Consider the following 20,181-nt stretch of genomic DNA (forward strand, 5'->3'; position numbering starts at 1 on the left):
GACATCTGCTGATTGCACTTATCCTTGGGAGCAAACACAAGGCATTTCTAGCAGGCTGTGCTACAGCAAACCCAGCAAGCACCTCCCAGAGCCACAAACTTCTGTCTAAAATGCAGGGAGAAAAGGCAAATCTTTTCTATTTCTCATAGACTGGTAAAGCTGCTGAGATTCTTTGGGCCACTGGGGACTTCACTGGAACTTGTGAACTTTTTCCCAAGTTCCATGAAGTTTGGACATGATGAAGATTCTACCTGGAAACCTGCATTGATAAAAAATGCTCAGCCAGCTCACCTGGCTGTTTAATCCCTGATCTCTACAATTATGCTTTTAATTTACTGTTCTCCTGACACATCCATCACGTGGAATTACTCTTTGATATAGACATGGATCTATAAATCCATACAACTTTTCAAATCTTCTACAAATAATGACTTCTTAATAGCCATTCTCTTAGTCTTAAAATTCTATGAACCTTTAGTAGTTGCCCACAAAATCAGTATTTCCCATTCAGAGTGATTTTGATTCCTTCAGAAATCCCTCTGCCATGGGCAGAGCACAAACCCATTGTGGAGTGATACCCTCTGCCCAGATGGGAACACTGAAATAAGCCAGAAAAAAAGGAAAAGCCATGTGTGAATGTGGCTACCTCAACCTCAGGGTTAAATCCCTCAAATTAAGCAGTTTCTGGTAAAGAAGAGTCTGCAAAGAGCTGATCTTTGTTACATGATGTGCTTGCTTTTTGCCTCTTGGCTGATGCAACTGGAAGCTTCTTTTCCACTGGCTAAGAGTCTGTTTTGCCCTTCCAGTGGAAACTAAAAGTTACAGCTTGAAAATAATTCCCTGTCCTGTGGTCTGAACAAAAACAAAACAGCTCTAGTCACCCTTCCCCTTGGCTGAGCAGAGCCAGTGCTGGAGCCCAGCACTAAGCAGGTCAGAGGGGCTGAGCAGAGGGAATGGCCCCTTTTCCTCTGGCTGTTTTTACTGGCAGCAGGTCCTGGGAACTCTAGAGTGACCTGTCAGGAGCAGGGGAAGGAGAGTGACCAAGGGAGGGAAACATGGGCAGGAATCTGTGCTGCACACACAGGGATAGGTGTCCCAGAAAAACAGGGAGCACTTCTGGCACTGGGAAAGAACCAAGGGGACGGAAGTGATGCCATCAGGTTCAGCAAGGAAAAACAGAATTTCCTCTGTGGACAGACTTGCTTTGCCCAGTTTGTGGGGTCACAGTTCTGGTAATTAAAAAGCTCTTTGTAAACAAAATTTTCTCTGCAATGCAGCCAGGCTCACTAGCTGTAACTGCACTCAAGTTCCAGCTCAAAGCTCTCCCAGGCATCTGTTCCTGGATTGTGGAGACATGTCCACTCTGCCAGCCAAGAACCTCAGTTTAGTCTCCAATGTTATATAAAAGGACAAGTATTCCCCTTGTGACTTCCACTAATTACAGCACAGTTTAAGGAAGACAAGAAAGGAGAGAGGGAGCTCTAAAACTGATAAAACTGATGGGCTTTTGATGCTCTTTCATCAAACTCCTCTGCAGGACCTGGCTATGGAGCTGCCAAGCTCTACAGTGTCTTGATTTGGGTGTCCCCAGTTCCTCTGCAGAGCTCCCTAGGGCACAGAATCTGCTCCTGAATCAACTGAAGAGCCACCAGCACCCAAACTTTTTAATTCTGGGAGGAATAGCAAACAGCACAGACAACAGCCAAGTCAGTAACCAGCCTTTATTTAACAATTCTCCCAATCCAGCTGAAGAATTCACTGTCAACCCTCACCCCACACACCCTCCCAGCACCCAATCTGGTATTTCTGCCAGGCTGGCTCTCCTGGCCTGGCACATGTGTGTGATCATGTGACATTGCCCTGAGGGCAAGGGACAGTGCTTTTTGTCAGCCTAAGAAGGGACAAGAGCCTGAGGACATCCCCAGGAATTACCTCAAAGGCTGAAGAGCCAGTGGAGCACAGCAAGCACAGCCCCCACTGTCTGCACTGTGCCTCACACTCACCCCCATTATTTACAAGGCTCCCGCTCTGCATCCTCACCCTCTCACTCCAGGAAAATGCATTTTAGCAGCACATCTGGCTGGCTGCAGGGTCACTTTTTGGTCATCCAGAATAAAAACTGAACGAAACAGTTGGGATCCTCAGCTGCAGAAATGCAGCACTGCCCTACGTTTACTTTTCATTGAATTTCAAGTACTTGAGATGACCACAGGAAAAGCTTCAGAGTATTCTAGGGGATGCAGTGTGTGAGGAATGACAGGACCCAGAGCCAGGCTCTGCTTTGGAGCCCAAGCACAATGAGGTATAGGGAAACAACTGCAATTACCTTCAATACCTTCACAAAGTAACATCACCAGTCTGAATTTTCTGCTCCACCCAGCAGCCAATGCAGTTTTCAAACCCAAGACTGCTTCACATAAATATCAGTGAAAGTCAATATATCAGCCATGGATTAATAGCTACAAATCCTATTAAGGTTACATGGCAGTACCATGGAAAACCCCTCAGCCCCAGTGGAAAAAAAAAAACAACCCAGAGCAAGGCCTCAGATATCTAAAAACTCACACCTTGAGTCTTTCTATCAGAAGATGAATATAGGAGGAGCAACCATATAGTTACAGATATTTTAGGTGCCAGTAGCTTTAAATTATGAGCAAATTTAATATCCTTCATAGAAACTCAGTTGTCAGTCAAGCGCTGTATGAACACACTGAGGAGTAACTTCTCCATACACAGAAGAGAGGGAAAACCTAAATTCTTTGCTTACAAAATGTTTTGAAAGCTGCAGACAGGCAGATGCTTCCCTAAGCACACAACAACCAGAGTGATCTGCAGTTCTAAGAAAGCCACAAGAAGCTCATCTACTTTAAGTAACAGTTATTACTCCTGAACTATCCCCAGAGCTCCCAGGATAAAAAGGCAGACAACCAATTACAGTCTTAGACATCCAAAGCTTATTTTACTGCCTTTAGAAATAAGCATCACGTGCTCCTTCCACGGGGAGGGAGGGGGGAGGGGAGAGAGGGGAGAGGGGAGAGCCCTTGAGTTTGCTCTTTCTGCCAAAGCCAAGCAGCAAAGCAGCTCCGCTTTGTCAGGAAGGGTTTGCTTTGGAGTAACCTTCCATGTTCCAGTGACTGATTTGTCCGAACAGAATTAATTTTAGCCACAACATCCCCCATGCTGGAGTGATGTGCTCAGAAAAGGATTTTTATCCTCAGAAGGCCTGGTCACCTTGAGGAAAGGAAAACATTTCGAACAGTTAAGAAAAAATTAAAATAACTGGGCAAAACCACGTGGTGGATTGCTGGGGTGTCCTGTGCAGGGCCAGCAGTTGGACTTGGATGATCTTTTTGGGTCCCTTCCAGCTCAGGATATTCTGCAAAAATATTATCCCCTACACTGGGATGTTCAACGTGAACACCATCACATCTGGTTTTTTCATTCAAGAAGAAGCCTTTATCAAATTGTCTCCTCTAATAGAAGAATTTTGACAAAAAGCCTACCTGTTTCTCACATTTTTCCCAGCATAAACTCACCTTTTGCCTACAGGTAAGAGATTTAAGTGGAGATGTCCCATGTATGTGAATATGGAGAGAAAGACAACATTTCAAAAAACCTACTTTGTGTAACATCAGATGAGGCAGCAAAAGATAATCTGAAGGGAAAAATGGAAGGGAAATAGGATGGACAAGGAGGGGGAATTCTGGGACACTCCAAGAAGGCTTTCAGTTCTTGTATAACATGATAGATTTTAAGCCTTTAGGGGAGAACTGGCTGAGCAGTATTGAGAGCAGCATGACTGTGCAGCCACATGGGTTGTGTCTGCTACAACTCTATTAATAGGAGAGCACAGAGGGAGGTTTGACCGTGCACACTCCACGTCCATCAACAAAACTGCTTTCCCTCCCCACTGCATCCCCCCTCATGGTCACAGTGACAATATGGGGGCTCAGAATTCCCAGAGCCCCCAAAAGGGCTGCACTGCCACCCCAAACCAGCCCCTTCTACTGTGAACCCCCCAAGGCACTGCCTGGCCCCAACTCATCCTCAGCAAGCACTCAAAGCTCCGTTTGCCTCTATTCAGAATTAACAGGCTTTAAACACAGATTTTTAGTGCTGAACTGCAGAATTTAGGCCTGGGTGTACAAGCCCTGTTTGTGGTGCCCCAGCAATAAACATGGCCCCTCACAATGTGAGCTGGGCTTGGCTCTCACTTCTCACTTCACCATTACAATGCAAGTTCTATTCCACACCCCCATTCTGTGTGTGTAACAGGCCTGACCCCAATAAAGATGGTCAAATAAATATCTGGTGACCTCACAAGTATGAAAATAAGCTTTTTTGAAAGAAAAAGTATATCTTCAGGGGGTTTGGAAGTAACTTTCAATTATTTTTAATTGCCTGGAAAATTAAAGTGAGAAAATAGTGTGGTATAAATGTTAGGGCACATTATTAAGCAGTTTTCATAATATCTTAGCCATAAGCTTAACAGACAAAAAGGGTTTTTAAAGCCTAGGTCATCTGTTCAATATGAATGGCCTGTCTGTTCCAAGACTTCCTCAAGGGGTAACTGAACTGAAATATTCCATGATAGAAACCAGATTCCATTTGACCTGGTAGACAACAAGAACTCCACAGAACCTTCAACCTTTGGGTTTAATTACAAACCACCACAGAGTCTGGACTGCAGCCCATGATCAGAAATACAAAGAAAGGGGTTGAGGGAAAGTTTGGAGCTCTAAATGCCAAGGTTCCTTCCCCCACTTTCCTTTGCTTAAACTGTGGGGTGGTTTTCTTATTATTGTGAACACAACCAACTTCCAAACTGCAAAGTTAGCACTATTTCCAAGGTATCAGTCTAAGGCCTTTCTGTCTTTCTTCTCATGGAATTCTGCTGCCACACCAGACACTGCACCAAACCCAGCATGGGAACCAACACAGAGCTGAATTCCAGGCTTCCATGTCTCTTACTTGATTTTCTTCTTTGTCTGATGCTTGGAAGCCTCAGACCCATTTGGGCTGAACTTTTCTTAGGCAGCCTCTAATGCAGTAACTAACACAAAGCTTTAAGAAGTATTGGAGGTGAAAACCATCGTGAGCAGCTGAGCCCAAATGAAGCCAGACCTTACAGAGAGCAGAGGCTTGTGGTGTTCCATATCCAAGGCAGAGTAGAACTGTGATGTGCTTTGGCCATAGGGGCGATATAAATTGGCAGTAAAAGCCTGACCTAAAAGGCTTACATCAAGGAAAAGCCTGACTCGGACCCTGACTGCACAAGAGCAAATGCTGTCACATAATTGGGAGCTGCAGGAACGTCACTGCTCAGTGGCGCTAAAGGTTCACAGGCTCTGCAATTCAATGCTCTTTTCATACATCCAGCACACAAGGAATGATAAATAAATAACAAATCAAGGAAGGAGGTGGTGTGTATCCATCTAAAACAGCAACAAGAAAGCTCTGTCTAATACCACCATCTGAAGTGGGGGTGGATCATCCACAGAAGGGACTTAATAACCAGAAGCTGAGTTTGCAGGAAATTCTGGTAACATGGATGAAGGGCTCAGATCTGTGGGGTGGCAATAGAAATGTCAGATATCTGCAGCCAGACACAAACTCCCTTGCTACTGGGAGGAAGAAGGTAACTCCCAGGCATTTTCCAGAGGACAGATTTGGCACCAGGTCCTGTGCTGCTGCTCTCTGCAGGACATTGGGTACTTGTGGCCACTAAATCTGTGTGTGCACCATATATCCCAGAGCAGGGCACTCTGTCAGGTGCCTGCACTTGCTACAAAGGGACAGGGATGAACACCAGGAAGACATCTGTGTGGAAAAATGGCCTGACATCTTCCCAAAAGCACCAGTGGCAACCCAAACAAAGCATCCACACTGGTGTCACTCATCATGCCAGCACAATTGGTCACATCCCAGTGAAGAATCCAACAACAATGCAGTCCTGGGAAATGGGTAATAATCCCAAGGGTTGTTTTGATCTTTGGAGATCCCCATAAGGATAATTTAACCATTCTTACATTGCCACAGCTTTACTTGCTTTAAAGGATGTTTAAAGAAGCACAAAACTCCAAGAATAAACTGCTGTAAGGATTTCACATAGTTGCAAATCACCATTCACTGATGTGTCTTATTCACTGAAACGCTAAAGGAAAAAAGCACACAAGTCAAGCACGAAAGAGAAGCCTGAAATTAGACTGATCCCCTTGTTCACTTGTGCAACCCAACAGAAAAGGAGAGCCTGGACAGACAAATTAATGGATCAGATTTTACTGTTACATCAGGAGTGAGATGTTCCAACTAAAGTTTTGTATTTAATTTATCGCCTGCTTTACTGTGATACTGTGCCAACAGCTCCAACCCCTAAATCTTTACCTACCTCACATTACAGTTCTGTCTGTCCCATTTTTCTGAGGTTGAGTATTTCAAAAACCCAAGCAGGTTAACTTGAAGGTTTAACAGAATATACCTGTGTCAGGTGAAGCCTGAGGCCTGCACTGGAGAGAGCAGTGAAGGATCTCCCTGGTGCCTTTCCCAGTGGGAAAAGTGTCACTCATCACTGGCTGAAAATCCTTTCTGTCTCCATGCATGGCAGGAGGAGGCTGGAGGAGATGATGAACCGCAGAAACCAAGAGGACAAGATGGATTTGATGGAGGGATGACCCCAGCCAAGGTTGATCAATTTTTGTCTCCCTAAAGAAAAACACAACTACTTGCTGGTATAAGCACATATAAACCTGCTGGTATAAACACACTGTCTGTGTAGTGCATTTAGCTTTAAGCAGAGGGAAGTTGACATTTCACCTAAAATGAGGCCAAGAAAATCAAAGCTCACCTCAAGGAGAGTTTTGCCAGCCACTAAAGGAAACAAAAACTATCACCTTTGGGTAGATAAAAACCTAATTTAAGTGGGGCAACAGCCAAAAGCTTCAAAGGCCTCAAACATAGTAAGGCAAAAATCCTTTGCAACCATCAAAGCTGTTCCATACACATGGCTTGAGAATTATTGTCCAAGAAATTTGGGTGGGTTCCTCCAACCAGGATAAGAAAACTGCTTAGGAGGGAAAAGAATTGAACCAGGCTGCAAATTCCTCACCTCTGCTGAACTCTTGCTGACAAAAATCACAATCCTGCTCTCAACAAGGCCAAGTTCAGCCAACTTCCCTAAGAAACAGGCTAAGCTGTACAGCAACAACTTCTAATGGAACAGGGAATGGGGATAAAGCAGAAAATCTCAGGAGAAGGGAGAGAATAAGCATTTGAAACACCAAACAGAATCCCAAACCTTCATTAATGAGTGCAGATTAATTTTGTGGGAGAGAAGGTGATCATTGCTACTGCTGTTCTGCTGGACTAAGAGGAAGGGCTGCGGGAAACTAGGCAGATAATGACGAGCTCAGCTGTTCAGGACAGCAGCTGTCCCCAAATCCTCACTGGAGGGAACCAGCCAGGAGGTCACAGGAGTCACAATTATTTGGAATGAAGAGGGAAACAATAGGTTGGGGCCCTCTGTCTTCTTGCCTTTCTCATGGCTTTTGTGAGCTGTTGCCTTCCCAGAATAGCTGGCTACACTCGGGGCAGCTCAGGGGCTGGGTCCGGACAGGCCCCTTTTCTCCCCTGCAGCTCCACAATTTAAAAGGAAAAATGACACCTCCATCCCCCCCCATTTGTGTGCCTGGCTCCCAAGCACCTCTGCAATACCAGCTGACCAAGGAGGCAGGGGGAAGTTTTAAGCTTTAGCAAGGGGTAAGAAAAAGCTCAAAACAGACTCAGTCCCATGAAATTTATTTTCTCTGACCTCCCTTCTCAGCTGAATTTCTCTCCCAGGACAAAGTTAATGCCATATTGCAGGACACTGTGACAAACCTGTCAAAATCTCAGATTTTCCTGAGCCAGGAATGCTGCTCTAGAGGGAAGTGCAGACACTGCTGTTTGACAGAGTATAAGAGAGCTTGTAGCACCCAGAGAGCTAAAACAAGGTCTCTTTAACAGTTCACAAAGTTTAGTGAACAAAAATGGCCAAAAAATTGGTTTGCCAAGATTTTGGCCACCATGGTAAAGAAAACATGATTCTTCTCCTGCCTCTCACTGCAGCCTTGCATGACCTTGGGTAAGGCATTGAGCCCTGATCCAGCCAGAGCTGCTGTGGCCCAGAAATGCTGCAAACCTGATCCCATTGCAGAAGAGCTTTAAAAAGGCAATTCTTACACAATGGTAGAGTCTAACTGGTCAGGCTTAATAGAGCTGAAGGGAGAGTGTAAACAAGGACTTCATTTCTTCCTTGGAATTTCTGATGAAGGCACAGAGAGAAGTGACTGACTTTTCTTCCAGAATTTTTCTAACCAAGGCTCCCATATCCTGACTCCTACTTCGTGTGAGCTTGGAGAGAAACAGGTTGATTTTCACTCTAGGATGAAACTGCTGTAGTCCTGCTAGCTCAAAAAATCAGGAGAAACACATAAAACATTTAATTTAAGATTAGCAGTCAGTGTTAGACATTCCTTGCCTGTACCAGTAGGGATGAACACAGAGCCTACTGAAAGCTGCACTGTGAGTAATATTACAGTGAATCTGAGATCAGAGAAAACACATTTCTTGTTTTAAGTGGTGTTTTCCCCCTTTTCTTCTCCATACAACTTTAATATTGATCCACAGGCTAAGGATTGTTGTAGGGTGCTACCAGAACGGTTTAATGGGATACTTCTTGTGTTATAATCTTGGTAAAGAGACACACATGTGGATTTCAATAACATCGTGAAAGGAGACTGAATGTAATAAGGTGACAGAAAGATTGAAAGAAGATTAAAACTCATTTATCTCCAACTCCCAGGCAAATCACAGTAACTCCTCCCTGTCCTTCGTTCTACACACACCTGATCCTAACACTGCTAAGAGGCAGAAAGCACAAGAATAAAAACCCAACCAAACCCAGGTTTCCCTTCTGGGACAGGTTTGATGTGTTTGCACAGGAGATGAAGCCACAAGGGAGTTTGGATATGCCCAGGAGCAGGCTGGAGTATTCTGCTGGAAAGCAGTGCCACTATGTCATAGACTCTTTGTGAGATCCTAAAGCTTTCCATTTTTTTTCTAACAGCATTTGGCTTGGCTTGGTTTTCTGAACTGCTGCTGCTCTCAGGTTCAACAAGAGACATGTTTCTCTAAGCTGATTTCTCTGTGGCTGAGGATTTAATCAGATCAAAGTAGTGATTAAAACATTGGCTATAACCACAAGCCTTAAAGGGAGAGCTCCAACTGAGCTCTCCCTCTTTCAAATCCAAGGAGAAGCAAAACCTATCTCTGGCAAATGGATGCTTTTAAAAAACCCCAGATTTTTGCTCCTTCTGGGTCACCTTTCCTCTCGATAGGGTGAGAAGCTCCTGGCAAGTACAAAGAAATGAAGAAATGCAAATGAATTAAGGGCTGCATGTGAATGTATTAACACTGCCAAAACACCCGGGAAGGTGGGCTTGCTGACACTCCCTTCATTCCAACACATCCACTGTAAACTTCCAGCACAGCTCCCTCAGACCCTGTCACTGCTCCTGACATTCTTTCCTACAGTTTTCCACTTGCTGCTTTGTAGGTCTGTGGTTCCTTTCATCCATCCAAAGACAGCACGATAGCATGTTGGGAGTGGTGAGAAATAGAGTATAAAAAATGTAAATGGAGCATCATTTCCACAGTGCTACACAGAGTAAACCAGAGCAACCCAAACATTAAGGCCAAAACCACCTTTTTAGCGACAGTCTCAGAAATGAGGCCTAATTTTACATCATGACCTGTATGAAGAGCCAACGAGCTGTGCCATCAGATCCATGAGCCCCATCCCAGCTTCCTCCTGCACAACAAAAACAGGCCAAGTGATTCACTCGGCAGCTGAGGATGAAGGCTGCTGGGTTCTGGCGCCTTCTTCTGTTCCCTGAGCCACACCATGCTGTATGAGAATTGTTCCCAAAGGTGCAGCACAAGAACAGCTCCTCTTGAACTCCATGGTAGCTCTGCTCCAGGAGTGCCACAAGATATTTTGAATTAATGGAGAAGTGCATGTTCCATTGGGTGTTAATACTTATTTGTTACACCGACTTGGCAGCTCAGCCCTCTCCTCACTTCCATCACTGTGACACCTTTGAGATACCAGCTCCTTGGTATGTGGGATAACATCTTCTTCCAAGCTATTCTCGACACTCTACTCCTACTCCTCTTCTATGTGTTTAACCATTTTAAAGCTGATTTGGGTCATGACTAATAGAATTAGATACTAAAATCATGTGCTGTCAGCAGCAGACATTGTAGAGCCAGCAGGACCCACGCAGAATGCAAGTCGAAGCAACTTCAGATGGGTGGGAAAGCAGTCACATTAGTTTGTGCATTCTTCCACTTTTTAAATGGAATTAAAGCAGGACAAAAATCCCACCAAAAGCCCCAAACCTCAACTTCACTCTTTTTGGACCCAGTTTCTTCAGTTTGCATATCAGTCTAAACCTAAAGCAAGAGGAGATGAAGTTGTCCTCAAGCACTGCTGAGGACAGCGAGGACACTGAACAAATAAATGCCAACCGCCCAATTTTAAGATTTACTGAATTAAAGCAGGCACATGTGTTTTAAATCTAGGGTCACAGACTTGAGGATTGTGCACAACCTCAATATCTACCCAACTTTGGTCTCACTGCAGCCCATATGAAGAGCACATGCCCTTTTCATGGATATTTCCAATAACTGTTGTTTTCCCAGAAAAAATATTGAAATAAAAGAAGAGCATACCCCCCTTCTCCCTGTTGTGAAATTTGTAGAATGATCTGTCCATCAGCTTTAGGGCAGGACTGAGAGTTACACAGGCCGGAAGGTCAGCAGCACTGAGTTTTATTCCTGGCTCTGCAACTGAAGTTATTTGAATGTCTTTTGGTAAATAAAATGTAAACATTAAAAAATGTAAACAGCATCACATTTTCTGAAGGAGTTTGGTATCTTCCAGCAGAAGGCACTAGGGAAACAAGACTGATGTTTTCACAGCAAACAAACCCCAAAAAACCTCCTTTTCCTAATTCTTTAATAGGGTTAAACACCATTAATTCCAACTGGGAAACAATTCAAGGTGCAGCTCATGAGTTTCGTCTCATACATGTTGAGCATTCAGTTTTCAAACCTTTGACTGCAACTTGCCAATAGCTACAGAAAATGGTTACAGAATGCAGTTGTGGAAACCCCCAACAATTCAAAAGGGTTCCATTCATCTTTCTAAATAAAACCATGGAGTTCAATAGAAAAGAAGATTTAAGTTAGTCTATGATAAAATACTCCAAAACTGGACACTCCACAAAAGTTGCTCTTTTTTTGCCCCTTTTCCTGACAGCTCTCACACACCACACCCCTATGAATTCCTGCTCATTATGTTTTCCAACATTGTGCCAAGTTCAAACCCAAGCACTGATATGTAAAATATGGTTATTTAGAATTGGATTCACCACAGGTACCATCTGCTTACAGATGTTTACATGGGGTTACCTGTACTTGAGCTAGCTGTCCAGATTCCCTTGTAGGTGACAGAAAGGCACTTTTGGACTGCAATTCACCCTGAAGGAGATGCTTTAAAACCTGCAGATAACTCATCAGTTAGCACTGACTTAGACACCTACACTGCAGCCAACCAGTAACTTAGTCCTGCGTTTATCCTGGTTCATGGACAAGACTCTGCATAGAGAAATAAATGTCTAAATAACCTCAAAGACCTGTTCAAAACCCTTGTACAAGACTGGTCCCTTTTAAAAGGGGCAATATTTAAGCATCTTTTCTCCCAGCTCCCTCATGTCAGCTGACTGAGATCTGTTAACATCTTAGACAACACTTTTATGCTTCATGCATAAGTCAGATTTATTTTAGTGGTGTTTTCTCCTCCACATGAAACAAGAAGTCTGAAGAGTTATTTTAATGAATGGCTCTCTTTTAATGATTACATTTTTTCAGAAGAACAAAAGTGATCTGGTCTTGACCCACAAGGAAACCAAGGTACGTTTGTCCCCATATACAGAACACCCCAGGATAGGAAGGAGGGAGTGAAAGGCAACTCCTTCCCTGTGGGCAAAAATATTTTACTTGCAAATGCCTGAAACTGCACCCAAAAAGTAGATTAAAAATAAAGCAAGTTATCCTTGTGTAAAAGTGGCTGAGCCATCACACTCAGGTTACACTGTTTGGAAGATTTTTACCACTCCAACCACACACCTGAAACTTTTTACAGTGATTTTACCCTTTCTGATGGGTTTATTGACAGCATTATTAAGAGGAGGTTACAATTCTGCAGAAAACATTAAGGTTCTGACTAATGTACACACAGCCCTAGTGGGACACTGAGCAACTCAACTACATACACTCGTTGTTTTTCGCTAGAAAGGATCCCACAAACTCATCTCTGTGAGAGCAAGGCCAACAATCTATTTCATAGAGTTTCCTAATGGAGTATTGAGGTTGTAGTTTTCCCTCTGTGTCCTCAGCTTCCACTTTCTCTGATGTCAGATCACATTAAATGAACAATCAATGTTTCTGTCTGGCTCTTCCTCATCCCATGCCAGGGCACCCCTGCTTCATCCCCCCAGATCTGGGAGAGGCCAGGGAATCCTGGCTCACAGCCTATGCTCTGTCAATACGCCACCGACACGGCGGTTGCAACAACCCAGCAGCTTCTCCTGGCTCCTCCTCAAGCCTCATGCTTAGGCAGAGTGATCACTACAAAGATTAAAATTTGCAAAGGTGCAAAACAGAAATAGCAGGAACACAACCTGGTTGAGGCCTTGGGTGTCTGACCTGTCAAGGTCTCACCTGAGAGGCTGAACTGTGTTAACTCCTCCTCATGATTCCAGCATCACACTTGGTTTCCAATAAAAATGTTTCAAATGGCCAAACAGACCCTGTACAGAACTGTCAGTTTATTACAGCCCAAGTGCACTGTCAGCTGTATATTACTGAATTGAAATGTCCATTAGAAATTGGAGGAAAATCCAGGCTTTTACCTGTCTAAGATTGGATTGAGATGAGTCTTTCATTAAGGAATGCACAAGTTTAATGTTTTCATTTAAATACCACAGGTATTTTGCCATGTTTAGAAGCAGAAATATGTGATCAGTATTTAAACATCTACATCTCTGTCACTGTGCTTGACTTGAATCTTGTGGGAAATGTAAAGTTTGGACGCCACCCATCCATCCCAAAATTTCACATGATCGCAAAATCATGTGAAATTTAAGAATCAGTGAAAGGGAGCTGCATCTAGAAGAAAAGTAAAATCTTCAAAAGTTATGCCCTCAGTAAATACTGAATGCCCAGTAATAACAGCAACAATAGAAGGGATCACCTGGAATTATGCACAGATTCCTAGGTACAGTCCAGGTGACCTCAACAGTCAGAATAAAAGGCACCAAAACTGTGCATGATACACTGAAGCACGACAGGTAGAATTTTTCCATGCAGAATATCAAATAATCCCAGGCATCTAGTGGCAACCAAAACTCTTTAGTGTAAATTATCACCCCCAGAACCATCTAAGTTTCCCCTGAAAATGGCTTTGAGCAGTTTGGTACTTTGTGTTTATTAACACAAGTTCATGGAAACACCCCACCTTCCCCAATATTTTGTAAATCTGCAATTTTAAACAATTCTAGATTGACCAGGAATTTCTGTAAAGAAAATGAAATATAATAAATTGCCATTTTCACAGTTACCACTGCACTGACACAAATGTCGGTGTTTCCTACTTGCTCAGGGAAAATCAGTAATCCCATTTTCAGGCTGGCCTTTTCCTTGAGATTGACACATATTTCCCATGGCCACAGGTTCTCTCTCCACCACTCAGCCTCGTGTCCAGCATGGATCTCTCTGCCTGAATTATCCCCTCAGTGCCACAGCCTTGGGCTTCAGTACAGCACCACCCATTCTCACAACTGCTGGGCTCCACAGGACTATTTCCCACTTCATATGGATTTCAGATCAGAAGAAAGGCACTGAACTCCCTGCTCCACAAAGGAACAGCCACTCTCCCTATAAAGCAAATGCTCCAGGAGCACAAGTGCCATGAAATCCCTCAGCTCCTCTTCTCATGGCAGAAGAGGAAAACCATTCCAAGGCCCCTGTGTCCTGGACTCACTCCTAAGCCAGCACAGAGTGAAACCCAGCATCTCCCAGCTTTGCTGCTGGACCAAAGCTGATCATTTCAGCTTCTGCCAGGAGCAGAAGGAACTTTCAGGGATGAAGGCAGCAGGGCAGGTGTCTGTGGAAACTGAGAGAAACCACCAAGTCTCCAGGAAGGATGGACGGGGAGAGGAGGAAAGGAATTATTGTGGTTGAGAAAAGGGAAGGGGTTGGTTGAGAGAAATGCTATAAAAGCACCATGACGACAGAATAGGGTGATGGAAAGGTCAGTCCCTTTCAATAAGGCTCTTTTTTTCTTGTCCAAATTAAATACTTGGCCACGTCCACCGGCAGAGTTCAGCTGGAGGTAAATGACCAGACAGGGGGGCTATAAACTGTCTAGAGATGATGCTGTTCTGGGGGGGCTGCCCTGCCGTTCCAGCCCTTCTACCAAGGCAATTTCCACAGCAAAAAGCTCCAAAACTGCACGAAAGAAAAGGTGCTCTTGTGCAATCCCAACGCAGAGCTGGGCTGGAATTCCAGCCTTCCTCCAGGGAGGGGAAGAGCTGAGCTGCAGCCCATCCTGAAGGAAGATTCAGCAGTGAGCACAAAGGGATTTTCAATAATGAGCAGGTGATTAATCCTGATAGACATGCAGCCCTTGGAACTGCTTTTCAGCTGCTGCTGTAGGTGGTCAAATTATACCTTTCTATCACATTTCCCACTGTACTGCACATCTCCTCAGTACATTTTCTCATGAAGCACTGGAAGGATTCAGAACAATTAAACCTAACAACTGAGTAATTCCCACTCCTTCCCCCCTCCCATATGAAATCATTCTTTCTACTGCTTTAGGAAAATAAATGTAAGCTCTAGAGTTCCAAGTCATTATTAATGTACCAAAATCGTGCATTGTAACAGGAGATGCAAGACAAAGATTTACTGTTTCCTGGAGCGGGTGCTGGAGCCAGCTGAACAGTCATTTAAAGTTTTCAGCTATGCATGACAGGTGGAAAAGCTTTCAGGGGGGGAAAAAAAAAATTATTGTATAGTGACTGGTTCTGATATTATACAAATGAGAGCATTTCCTGCTTATCACAACCTTCCTTAAGGCTGGGAGGGTTTTTTTTTTCTGTTATTTATTCACTGACAACCGATTTATTTCTTAATTTATTTCCTAAGAGCACAGGAGTGGTGGCACATAAGGAAGTATGTCAGGGAGCAAATATACAGCCCAGACATATATTCCTGTAAGGCCAGGGCAGCTCTGCATTCAGTGTTTCAGCTTCCCCTTCACCACTATTCATGTATTTACAGGAGCTACAAGTCTTTTATCAAAGTAGCTCCTGTAAGGCAAATCCAAATCTCATTTTACCAGCAGTAATGTGTTTGCCTTAAAAAAAGTGGAGGGGGCAGAACACTGTCATCAGTTCTTACCTCTACTGAGCAAGTTGGTTTCTATTTTATTCATCATTAGTTTTTCCCCTTCATGCACTCCTTTGGAATAATAAACTGGAGTAGCTCCTCCCGTTCCAAGTTTAATTTTCATATGCATGACCCGAGCAGCTATAAAGAATATGCAGAAAGTGGGTTTTTTTTACCCCTACATTCTAAAACTTCAGCTCATCCCTGGCAAATTCTCTCTCATTTCTGTCCCCATTGATATCAACCCCTCTTTCATGGCCACTGGTGAAAGGGAGGGAACTGAAGGGACGCTTGATCCAGGACTCTGCTGGTATTAAAGATCAATAATACAAAAAGATTTAACTTTTTCATCAAGAATTAAAAGAAATGCTGAACAAAAATGAATCACAGGGTGTTGTTCTCATTCTGCATGGAAAATGTATTTACTAGGAATGAGTAAATAATTAAAAAAAAAACGTTTTATCTGAATATTAAGTTTGTATGGCCATGCCAACAGTTTCTAGCTTTACAACCTGTTCTTGGGCTTTAAGTTTAGCCATTAAAAAGGCTTTAGGAAATGGCTGACAGTTCCCCTCCCTTTATTTTTCAGGCACTATCACAGGGTACATGTTCATGTATATTTTCCATCAATACAATTTTATAATCCAGTTACAACCTGTGCAGAAGAAGCAGTGCAGCTCGACAGGTATTTAAAGCGCAGCATTAAAATGGGATGTTTGGATGTGCCAAGCAGGCAAAAAAGATGGGGGGGAAAGGCAGGGACTGAGCAGAAGAACACAGGCAGTAATTAAAACAGTACCTTGTGCCTTGCTGAGTGTTCCATAGCATGACTCATTAGATCCTAACAATGCCTGGGAGATAGGAAGTGTCATTATCACTGTTTAATAAGTGGGGGAAACTGAGGTAGAGAAAAAAAAGAACATTCTTGTCCAAGGTCGCACAGCAAACAGCCCCAGAACAACCAGTATCCCATTTTCTAACCCCCAGCCCTGTGTTTCCCACCGGGGCAGTGACCCTACAGCTGAGGAATTGCTGATCCCCTTCCCGCAGCATCCTCCCCGTTACAGCTTCATGAACAGATCACCAGAATGGAAAAGAATTTGAGCTGTTAAATTACATAAGTGTGTAGTCACCACCTAGCAATGGAGAAAAAAGGGCTGGATATTTTCAGTTACAACTAGATTTTCTAACCAGATGGCCAGAAGAACTGACGTCACTCACATTCCAAATTACAGAGCTGCTTGAAAGCTGCTCCAGTGTTAAGGATGCACCAGGCCTGCCTTCTAAGTCAGTTTTCCAAACCCCTTTCTGCACAGAGATCAGGAGTGGTTTTGACATAATTTTTGCTACGCTGTTGAAAATCAGCTCGTTTTGGGACACACCTGTCCCAAGCTCCCTCAGGGGTGCTCACATCTTTTCCTGGAACGGGGCCCCAATTCAGGCTTAGCTTTTAACGCTTACCAAGGTCCTCAAAAAGCCTAAAGTTGGGAAGTTTTTTTAACTTTCACTGAAAACTTCACAGAAGGAACCTTCCTCTAACCATGACTACTTGTATTTAACTCACCTCATCAGCTGGATTTTGGCTCCAGATGAAAATCTCAGCAAACACAGGAGCCCATGCAGAGCAACAGGACAAGGGGAAAAAAGGAAGCAGGAAGTGCAGACCTGTCTGTTCTGAAATTTTAAATTTCATCCTCAACACAGAATCAACTGAAATACTTCAGGTCTGCTCTACTTTTTGTCGCTTTTCCCATCTCCCTCTATAAATTTAAGACAAAAAAGTTAGTGGGAAGCCAGCAGGAGCCTTACCATACAGGGAAGTCTGGATCTGATTCCAGGGTAAGAGCCCTCTCCATCCCAGCAAAGTAAAAGGTCTGAACAAATTCCAAAAACCCATCAATCACTGGCTGGACATTTTCCCACCTTCAATGAAATGAAATACACAAGTGGCCTACAAAACATTTTTAATTCAAGCCAGTTCAGAGTTCTACAAGACCAACAGAGAAAATCAGAAATATCTAAATCCCCAGTATGTTGATTTTCTACTACAGCACCTTAAGAATCAGAAAAGTAACATTATGCATGTTAAAACACCATTCCTTCTGAGAGCTGATACTGCCTCAGGACAGCTGGCCACATTTCCATGGAATGCTGATACTGACAGGCTGTACACTACATACAGATGTACCGAATTCAACTGTGACAGGACTAACATTTCGGACTTCAGCAACTACTCATAACAGCAAGAGGGCAAATTCTGGATACTGCACAGTCCTGGGCTATGAATCATAGAATCATGGAATCATTGAGGTTAGAAAAGGCCTCCAGGATCAGAGTCCAAGCTGTGCCCAGTCCCCACTCTGTCTCTAGCCCAGAGCACTAAGTGCCATATCCAGTTCTTCCTTGGACACCTCCAGTGATGGGGACTCCAAATCTCCCCGGGCAGCCCCTTCTGAGGCCTGACCACCCTTTCCATGGGGAAATACCTCCTGGTGTCCAACCTGAGCCTCCCCTGGCACAGACTGAGGCTGTTCCCTCTCCTCCTGTCCTTGTTCCCTGGGAGCAGAGCCCAATCCCCCCGGCTGTCCCCTCCTGGCAGGGAGTTGTGCAGAGCTAGAAGGTCCCCCCTGAGCCTCCTTTTCTCCAGGCTGAGCCCCTTCCCAGCTCCCTCAGCCCCTCCTGGGGATCCAGCCCCTTCCCAGCTCCAGCCCCTCAATGCACTGAGGGTCCCAGCACAGGGGGACAGGGCTTAAATCGAGCCATTAATTTCTTTGCTCACTGCAGCAGCAACCCATTGAAAAGCACCCACCCCCCCACCCCCCAGCCCCGAATCCTGTGATTACCACATCTTTGCCAAGTGTCTCCAGACCCACCGACAGAATTGCAAAACACTGTCACTATTTGCACGAGCAGGAAAAGGAGCAACAGGAAAGAGCTCTTTCCACTGTCTATTAGCCTTAAAGACTTGGGAGAGTAATGTCAGGAAAAGTAATCTGGTGCAAAGCACAGCATTTCGAAGGTGATAAAGGAGGAGTCGAAAGAAGAAAACAAGTTCTAGGATGTCTAGCAAGAGGTGATTTCTTTAAATCACCCCCTGTTCCGGGTAAGCCTAGCACGGGTTGTGTCTGAGAGCCGGCACCAAACTCTGCCAAGTTTCCGTGCAAAATAAAACCTTTTATTTCCTCTAATTTCTTTCTTCCTTCTCCCCATGCAGAAGATTCCTAGTTTGGCATAGAAAGATGAATTAAAGGAAGAAAACGTCAGGTAAAGCAACAAGAAAAGGGAAGGAAACTCAAGGAACTTCTGAAAAGGGTAGGACATGCTACTGCTCACAGTTTAAGGAGAAAAGCAAAATAAAGCAGAAGAGGGAATAAAATATTTCAGAGGTACAATACCAGCCCCCAGTTAAAACATCACAATTCACCCCAAGCCTTGCTCACCCTGCAAGTTACTGACCAATGTGACAGGAAGAAATCCCGTCCTCGTGGTTTGGGATCCCTTGGGAAGCCCTTGTCATGACTTCCCGATCAAACCACAATTTGCAAAGCTAAGTTACACACAGTATGAGCGAAAAGCCCTAATTTCAGTAGCCAATTCTTTCCTTTTCAACAGGACCCGCTTGCTGTAAAAGGCTCCTGAAACAATGGAATGTGCCCCAGCTATAGGAATTTTGATCCATCCAGGCAAGAAGAGATTAAGAAAGACCCAACAATGTTACCATGGTCATTAAGGTGGGTCATTAAGCCAACCAGACGAACTTTGAGAAGGCAGCTCTGACACTCCAATGAGGACTTCTCTTGTCCATTTCACCCCCGGAAAGAACAAAATGCACCAGTGAGGGGGCAATCCCATTTTTACAGCCTGTCTTCAAAATGGTTTAATGCTTTTGTTCAATGGAGTTTTACCTAAAAACCAGATCAATTCATGGAACAGTTCACAAAATGTGAAAAGCCAATAGCAGCAGTCAGTTCCACAACAGATAGTTCTGAGGGCTGGCACTGGAATGCCACAAAAGCATTGCCTGTGCAATCACCACTGTGATTACTGGCTACTGTTGCCCAGAAATATGGGCACATACTCCCATCAGCAGTGACCACAGTCCTGTGCTGCAAATCTTGGAATCTTTGGCTCCAGTGCTTAGTCTTGAAAAGACCAGGTCTCATTTCTGGTCACTCTTGATGTTCCCTGCTTACCTTGGCTTCCAGCCCCCACAAGTTCCAACAGTAAATATAAAATATACAACTCCCCTTGTACTCCAGCCACCAGACCTGACTGACACCTGCAGAGCCATCAATCACAACCACAACATTACAAAGAAAATTCCATCTAAGTTCTGGTCAGGACTAAAACACAAACCAAGGTAATGCATTCACACTGAAAAGAACTCAGAAAACATGCAACCACTAACTAGCTGTGGGGTGGAAAGCACAGACATACATTCCCAGTCTTCCCAAAAGCTCCCCAGGTTCCACAGCTGGTAGTGGAAAAATGCAGTAAGTGACAAACCAACCAACCAACTTTATGTATTTCAAACATTACTTAATAAATGGCCTCCATTAGGTGGTCTGCAGCCTTTTAAATTATTATTCTTAGTAATAACAAAAACTAACACTTTTTCTGAATAGTCAC

The 20,181-nt window shown here is 44.0% G+C and overlaps 1 protein-coding gene across 2 annotated transcripts in view; it reads right to left on the minus strand.

Moving 5' to 3' along the window:
* SKI (SKI proto-oncogene) overlaps positions 1-20,181 on the minus strand; it is a 100,107-nt gene that overhangs the window by 15,669 nt on the left and 64,257 nt on the right. The window lies entirely within an intron of this gene.

This window comes from Cyanistes caeruleus, chromosome 22, assembly GCF_971803275.1.
Source record: "Cyanistes caeruleus chromosome 22, bCyaCae1.hap1.1, whole genome shotgun sequence".
Classification (NCBI taxonomy): Eukaryota; Metazoa; Chordata; class Aves; order Passeriformes; family Paridae; genus Cyanistes; species Cyanistes caeruleus.